The 7,987-nt window shown below is 35.2% G+C and overlaps 1 pseudogene; it reads left to right on the forward strand.

Moving 5' to 3' along the window:
- OR10BJ1P (olfactory receptor family 10 subfamily BJ member 1, pseudogene) lies at positions 6,351 to 7,231 on the forward strand (annotated as a pseudogene).

A 7,987-nucleotide genomic window follows, 5' to 3' on the forward strand; every position in this document is an offset into this window, starting at 1 on the left:
CTCAGATACTTGAAATTACAGAAAGAATTTGCTTATATGTTTGTCATGTAGAGACAGTGGAAAAAAAAATGTCTTCTAGTTTTGTTCCACAATAATGATATTTAATGTAATCATATCAACCTCACATTATGTTAAGGAACCTTAGTTTCATAGGATTAAGTCAAGGGCTTCTGTGTAATCAAAAGACAAATAATCTCAGTTGCAACAATCTGATTTGAAGACCCATCTGTCCTCTATGACAGGGAACTATGGTGAACTAGGTGAGTTAAGTGATTCCATGGGCAATACAATGATACTGAACTCAGTGTATCTTATAAGCAGGGATTAGGGTCATGTGCCGTGATCATTTTTTTTTTAATTTTCCTGTTGCTTCAGATATATTTGCTAACTCTTTTGTACCTATGATTGAATTTAGCCAATAACAAAACCCAGCAGCAGCCAAGATGGTGAAAGCAGGAGAAGCTTAGTGTTTTCTTTGTATTTGCCTGTCTATCTCTTGTCACTGCCCATGTTGCTTTAAGACTACAAATCTGGAGGATTCCCCTTTACTCTGGTGACATAATTCCCTTCCATTACAGTTTCAGGTTTTTTTTTTTTTTAAATTTTTATTTATTTATGATAGTCACAGAGAGAGAGAGAAAGAGAGAGAGAGGCAGAGACACAGGCAGAGGGAGAAGCAGGCTCCATGCACCGGGAGCCCGATGTGGGATTCGATCCCGGGTCTCCAGGATCGCGCCCTGGGCCAAAGGCAGGCGCCAAACCGCTGCGCCACCCAGGGATCCCCGACAGTTTCAGGTTTTGCTTTGGTAATACCTCTTTAGTATTACACATCTCTGGAATTTTCACCATAAATTATTTTTTTTAATTTCATTTATTCATGAGAGACACAGAGAGGGAGAAGGAGAGACATAGAGAGAGAGAAGCAGGCTCCATGCAGGGAGCCTAATGTGAGACTCGATCCTGGAACTCCAGGATCACGCCCTGGGGCAGGCACTCAACCCCTGAGCCACCCAGGGATCCCAAACACCATAAACTATCTAAATGAATGTGTAGCACATTGAAATGTTGGTCTCTCTAAAATAGATGTCCTTTTAGAATCTGCAAATATGCCTCACTTGGAAAAAAAAAAAAAAAGAGAAAAAGTTCTTTGGGGATGTAATAATGTCCAAGGAATTGAGATTGTGTTCATTTAACATGGGCCCTACATCCTATGACCAGTGTCCTTATGAAACAGAGAAATAGAGGAAATTTAAAAAATAGATAGAGGGACTTCTGGGTGGCTCAGTGATTTAACACCTACCTTCAGCCCAGGGTGTGATCCTGGAGCCCCGGGATCAAGTCCTGATCAGTCTCCTTGCATGGAGCCTACTTCTCTCTCTGCCTATGTCTCTACCTCTCTCTTTGTGTCTCTCATGAACAAATAAATAAAATCTTTTTAAAAAATAGATAGATACACAGAGAAGAAAGTCATATGAAGGTGGAAGTAGATATGGGAGTGATACAACCAAGAATAAAAAAATAAAAATCAAGAGCCCCCAACAATTAGAAGAAACAAAGAATGATTCCCCCTTAGATCTTTTAGAGGAAATGAGGAGAGCCTGACAATACTGTGATTTGGGACTTTGGATTCTAGAACTGTGAGAGTTTCAATTATTATTGTTTTAAGCCACTCAATTTGTAATATTTTGTTACAGTAGCTCTAAGAAAGTATTGCACCATGTAAATAGTCTTTGCATTGAAGCACTTGTATTGAAATCCTCTGGAATAAATTCTGTATCTTTTTGGGAAGTAATTTGGCATTTTTTTTCTTTTGAATGAAAAAGTAAAATACCCTTTTATTTTAAGAACTCTATCAATGAAAACTCATCTTGTAGAAATAATATTTATCCAAGAACAATTGTTACCTGCATTTAAGAATTTTTATTAAATGTGTTTGTTCAAGAGTGTCTATTAAAGGGTTTTTTATAGTGCAAAAGAAAATAAGAAGCAAAGGGAAAGTGCTCTCTGTTGGAACATATTAAGACAATAGAATACATCTACACCATAGAATACAACACAGCCTTTCAAGACAATGATTTATAGCTGCTTCACTGAAGAAATTCCAAGATTTCCTGACATGTGAGAAAGTAAATGTATGTATAAAACATAACTATTGGGGATCCCTGGGTGGCTCAGCAGTTTAGCGCCGCCTTTGGCCTAGAGCGCCATCCTAGAGTCCCGGGATCGAGTCCTGCGTTGGGCTCCTGGCATGGAGCCTGCTTCTCCCTCTGCCTGTGTCTCTGCCTCTCTCTCTCTCTGTCTATCATGAATAAATAAATAAAATCTTGAAAAAAAACCATAACTATTTTTGTAAAATAGAGGTTAGCACTCCATAATCTCATACAACATTTTACATGTGCAAGTTGGTAGTGGGTATTGTGCATGTTAGCCTACTTTGTATCTGAGAGGATGTGGATTTGAAGAGAAAACTGGCTTCCTGACAGGATTTCAATGATTTCTGTTTTTTATTATATTTTTATTTGTATTTTTTATTTATTACAAGATAATAAAATATGTAAATTATAAGAAATAACTTTTGCTCAGAATATATAAAACCATATAGCAAATAAAATTCTTACATTACCCTTTTCTCATTGCTACTAAATGTCTTATGGAATATTTAGCATCTAGCAGAGAAATTTCAATATCAATCAAATCATCTTTGACTTTTGAAAGAATCAATAGATTCTTTTTACTAAGAGGATTCAAGATACATAACACTAGCAGTCATTTCTTTTTAAAATAAGTAAAATAAAATAAAAACTACCAAAAGGACTTTTACAATAGATACAAAGAGACAAATTTAAGATTATAAATTGGACATAGTCAAAAATAAATGCCTCTTAGTAATCATTAAATAATGATAATAAATAAAACAATCTTGAAATCAAACAAAGGAAGAAAAGAGAAAAATGTCAATGAGTGTAGAATTAACGAAGGGATTCTCAGGTTTTGACAAATCAGACAGATAATGTAGAATACAAAAATTACACAAATATTGATCAATAGGGTTTTTTTGTAGATTTATAAATCAAATTTAAAAAATGAATGTGCATGATTATCTGAGATCATATAGATGGTAAATTTATAAATTGGGCATGTCTCTCTTTCAGTACCAAAAAAGATGTATAGAAATGCTTTGGGGTACTTTCTGACAATAATAATTTGAAAAAAAAAAAAACAAAAATATCTAAATATTTTTAAAAGCCCTAAAAACGTTAAAAATTAAATATCTTTTGAAATAAAGCTTATGAAACAACAAATTAAGGTAAGTCTATTTAAACTCAATGACAATAAAATAAATAAATAAATTTTCTGAGACTTCCTATTGACATCCTTCTGAATATGCCAAATCATGAATCAAATATTTTCTATTCATGAAAATAGTTATTATTAACCCTAAAAGAAAATAAATACAGTTGCATTGCTTTCTCCAGTTTGGTTATGGAAGGTTTCATTATATGCCGCAGAATGTACTCACAAGGATTTTATTTAAAGGCAAATAATGTGTACCAGGTTCTATCATTTCCAACACCCCAGCCCTGGGCAAGCCACAGAGGCATGCTTCCGGAGCCTCCAGAGGCCACCATGCACCGCTTCGCTGGAGCCCTTCTCTCTAACACAGGGGAGCATTAGAATTTTGAGATAAGACCAAGAACCTCCCAGGTCCCTTTTCCTTCCTATATTGAGGAGTGTTCACTTGCTTGAAATCAAATGAATCCTGCAAGGAATCTACATGTTTAGGGAGTTCACAGAGCAGGGGGAGTTGAGTCTGGGTCATGTAATCAAGCAAGGATTGCCAGACCGGTTAGGTAGTTATAAACCATCAATAATGAAACTGATTGGAGTCTCCAGGGTAGTATTAGATCTTACCTACCATATCAAAAAGTCCACCGGTCTTATCTTAACCAAGAATTAAAAATGAAGCATTCAGACATTCCCAAAGTAGAGATTAGACTTTTCCAAAAAGTCTACTCAATGCTAACAATTAAATTCAATACCTGTTAAGCTATTGCATTTGTTTTCAAATGCTGTATAACAAATGGCCACTAACTTAGCAACTTAACACAAATTTATTATTTCAGTTTGTATAGGTAGAAGTCCAGCATGATGGGGCTTGTTTTTCTGCTGAGGATCTCAGAGGCTGAAATTTGGGTACTACTTGGGTGACATTGTGCTCCTGGAAGCCAAAGATATTCCATGCCCTCTTCCTTCTTCCACTTCCCTCACCTTGAATCTCTGATATTTTTCCTGGATCTCGCTGCTGTACTTAGACTTTAAGAACTTTCGTCATTAGGTCAGGCCCAGTTGGACTACCTCCCTAATTTAAATTCAACTAGTATTTGACCTTAATTACAACTGCCCAATGCCTTTAAAGTAATTTTAAGGTCATGATATAATTTATTGCAATAATAACTCAAAGAAAAAGACAAAAGATTTTCTTGAAAAATATTGAAAATCAGTTGAATATGTATGTATCATAGTTTCATTTAAAAACTTACAAACTGAGGCAAGCTTGGGGAGTTTTGTCTTGGAACCAGAAGAAGGGAGAGAAAAGGGAAAAAAAAAGTCAAATATTTAATTGCAAATTAAAATGTTATATGGGAATAAGCTAATACATCTGAGTTATAGCCAACAAAAAAATTTCACACAGATTAAGGAAGTAGACTGGAAACAATAGCAGACCCTGTAGGGGTTTTTTTTCCCCTCTGATGTATTTTCTATTTAAAATATTTATTTTGAACACAGACTGAAGGTATAAATTGAACTAGAATCCATATTATCTGATAAAAATTAAAAAATAATTAATTAGATGTGCCTGGGTGGCACAGGCAGTTAAGCATCTGAATCTTGATTTCAGCTCAGGTTATGACCTCAGGGTCATGGGATGGAGCCCTACAATGGGCTCCATGCTCAGAGAGGAATCTACTTGTCCTTCTCCCTCTACTCCTCCCACCATTCATACACTCTTTTGCTTTCTCTCTCTTTGAGATTTCACTATATAACAAATACATAAATAAATTACTTAATTAAATCTTAAAAGTAATTAATTAATATTCCAGTCAGGATTGTGTCAGTTAAAAGGAAAAAAAAAAGGAAAAGAAATTGATCACAAATAAAACACGCACGTGTAATGATAATAGAATTCTAGTGTTTCTGTATTCAAAGGCCCATATGGAAGATCAAATGAAAAACATTAGGGAAAGTGTATTAAGAAAAGGTTTGACATGCACAATTTTGACTTTAGATATTCTCCAGTGAATATTAGTGGACAATTAAGTGGTGCTGCTTTCTCAAGAATTTTCTTTCTCCCTGCCAAGATCTAGTATGGGGGTAAGGTGGATGGCCAGGGGACTTGAATTCCATTGGGTGACTGTCCACAAGGTTGTCTTTGTCCAGGATATCTGGAAAAACAAATTATAATGAGTGACAAATAGAAACATAAAGTTAAGGTCATATATGAAAAAGAAATGTAGAATAAAAGGGATGCTCTTATTTAAAGGAAACTTGGTATTTTGAAAGCATGTATATTTTGAAATAAATATGTTTCAGTTATGAGAAAAAATGTCAATTTCCTATTAAAACAAAAGTTTCTTTCATATATATGATTATAAGCCTATGTATACATTTATATTACATATAGTTATATACATATACAATATATAATATATATAAAGTGCATGTAATTAAACTGTTCTACTGAAGATGCAAATAACAGCTATAACTAAACCTAGAAGACAAAGTATGAATTATTTTATGTCAATATGTTTTTGTATTAATATTCTTCACTTATTTTAGAACATTATAGGGGCACCTGGGTGGCTCAGTGGCTGAGCATCTGCCTTTGGCTCAGGTGGTGCTCCTGGGGTCCTGAGACTGTGTCCTGCATCTGACTCCCCACAACAAGCCTGATTCTCCCTCTGTCTATGTCTCTGCCTCTCTCTCTCTCTCTCTCTCTCATGAATAAATAAATAAATTCTTTAAAAAAAAAAGAGAAACCACTGTAAAATTCAAACCTACTAATATATGTTAACGATGTTGATATGTTTAGGATATAGCACACATTCACCTTTGGATTCAGTTTTGCTCTTTGAAGCTAGGATATCAAACGCTGGAATTTGAATGGAGATAAATTTTATATATTAATTCCTCAAACTCCTCTAGTCCACAGAAAATAGTTTGGACTCACAGGATAAATGACTAAATTCACTATTTTCACAATTGGAACATAAACACACATGACCAGAGGCAAATCTCATTTCAGTGATGGAATTTGTTGTTTTGGTATTTTCTCGTTTTCCAGTCCCTGAATGGTGTGTATGTGTGTGTGTGTGTGTGTGTGCGTGCGTGATATTTTTCTCATCTACATAATAATCTTTATGGCAAATGGCATCATTATTCTCATAACTAGAATTGGCCAGCCTGTTAATTTTTTCCTTAGTAATTTTTCTTTCCTGAAAATATTTTATGTATTTGTCATTCTTTCTAGAATGCTCCTAAACCTTTGGACTCAGAAAAGAAACATTTCTTTTTCTGCCTGTGTTACAAAAATATGTTTTCTCTTTATGCTTGGAAACATGGAATGCTTTCTCCCGATAGCGTTGGCCTATGACCACTACATGGCCATTTGTCATGTTCCATCCTGTCCTCCAGTTATGAACCACAAGCTCCATGTCCAGCTGACATTGACTGGCTTTTGGATCAGTAGAGTTCCAGTCAAAATAGGGTAGACATGCCAGATTTTCTCTCTGCCATTTTGTGAGTCTAACCAAATCAGCTACTTGTTCTGAGACATCCCTGTACTACTCAAGCTGGCCCGTGGGGACACTTTCCTGGATGGGATGTTAGCTTTTATAGTTACTGTGCTTTTTATTATTATTCTTTTTTCACTGATACTTGGATCCTATAGTAAAATTATCCCCTCTATCTTGAAGTTGCTGTTGGCAACAAGACCAGCCAAAGCTTTATCCACTTACTCATCTCACATCATAGTTGTAGCTTGATTCTCTGGATCCCAAATTGTTACATATTTATGACCCAAATCCAAATATATTTTTCAGAATAGACTAATTTATTTCTCTTTCTGTATACCATTGTCATTATGATGTTTAAACCCATGCATGATATATACTCTAAGGAGTAAAGATTCATGATGGCCTTGAGAAAGTGGCTACTTAATGTTTCTTGCATTAGCCAATGATTTGAACTTATTATCTGTTTTTCCTCTCATTTTGCTGTTGTCTAATCAGGAGTTATGTTGTAATTTACTTTCCTGCTTGAATATGAGTTGATTATCTTTACTCATTCCTGAACTTCCCATTTTATCCTGGACCTTCTGGTAGCAGGGCTACATCCCAAGTGGTTGTATTTAAAACAAGAAACAAATATTTTAGCAAATTTCTTTTTTTTAAGATTTTATTTATTTATTCGTGGAAGACAGAGAGAGAGAGAGAGAGAGAGAGAGGTAAAGACATAGGCAGAGGGAGAAGCAGGTTCCCTGTGGGGATCCCGATGTGGCACTCGATCCCAGCACCCCGGGATCATGACCTGAGCCAAAGGCAGATGCTCAATCACTTAGCCACCCAGGTGTCCCTCAGCAAATTTCATATTTAGTGGACTAGTTTCTGTCAACACAAATTCACTGCTGATGTGAGACTGTTTACTAAAATATGTAGTATCTTTTATCTAGCAATTCATGTTCCAAATTTTTCCCTAAAATTCATAATATATGTTCTAGTTCCTTTCCCTCTTTATCATTTACATTAAGAAGTCAACAATATTATATATGGAAAGGTTTTTTTATGGAAAGGTTTTTTAAAAAATATTTTTCTTATTTATTTGAGAAAGAAAGAAAGAAAGAAAGAAAGAAAGAAAGAAAGAAAGAAAGAAAGAAAGAAAGCACAAGTGGTGGGGAGGGGCAGAGGGAGAAGGAGAAGCAGGTTCCCTT

This window comes from Canis lupus, chromosome 18 (genome assembly GCF_011100685.1).
Source record: "Canis lupus familiaris isolate Mischka breed German Shepherd chromosome 18, alternate assembly UU_Cfam_GSD_1.0, whole genome shotgun sequence".
In the NCBI taxonomy this organism is placed as follows: domain Eukaryota; kingdom Metazoa; phylum Chordata; class Mammalia; order Carnivora; family Canidae; genus Canis; species Canis lupus.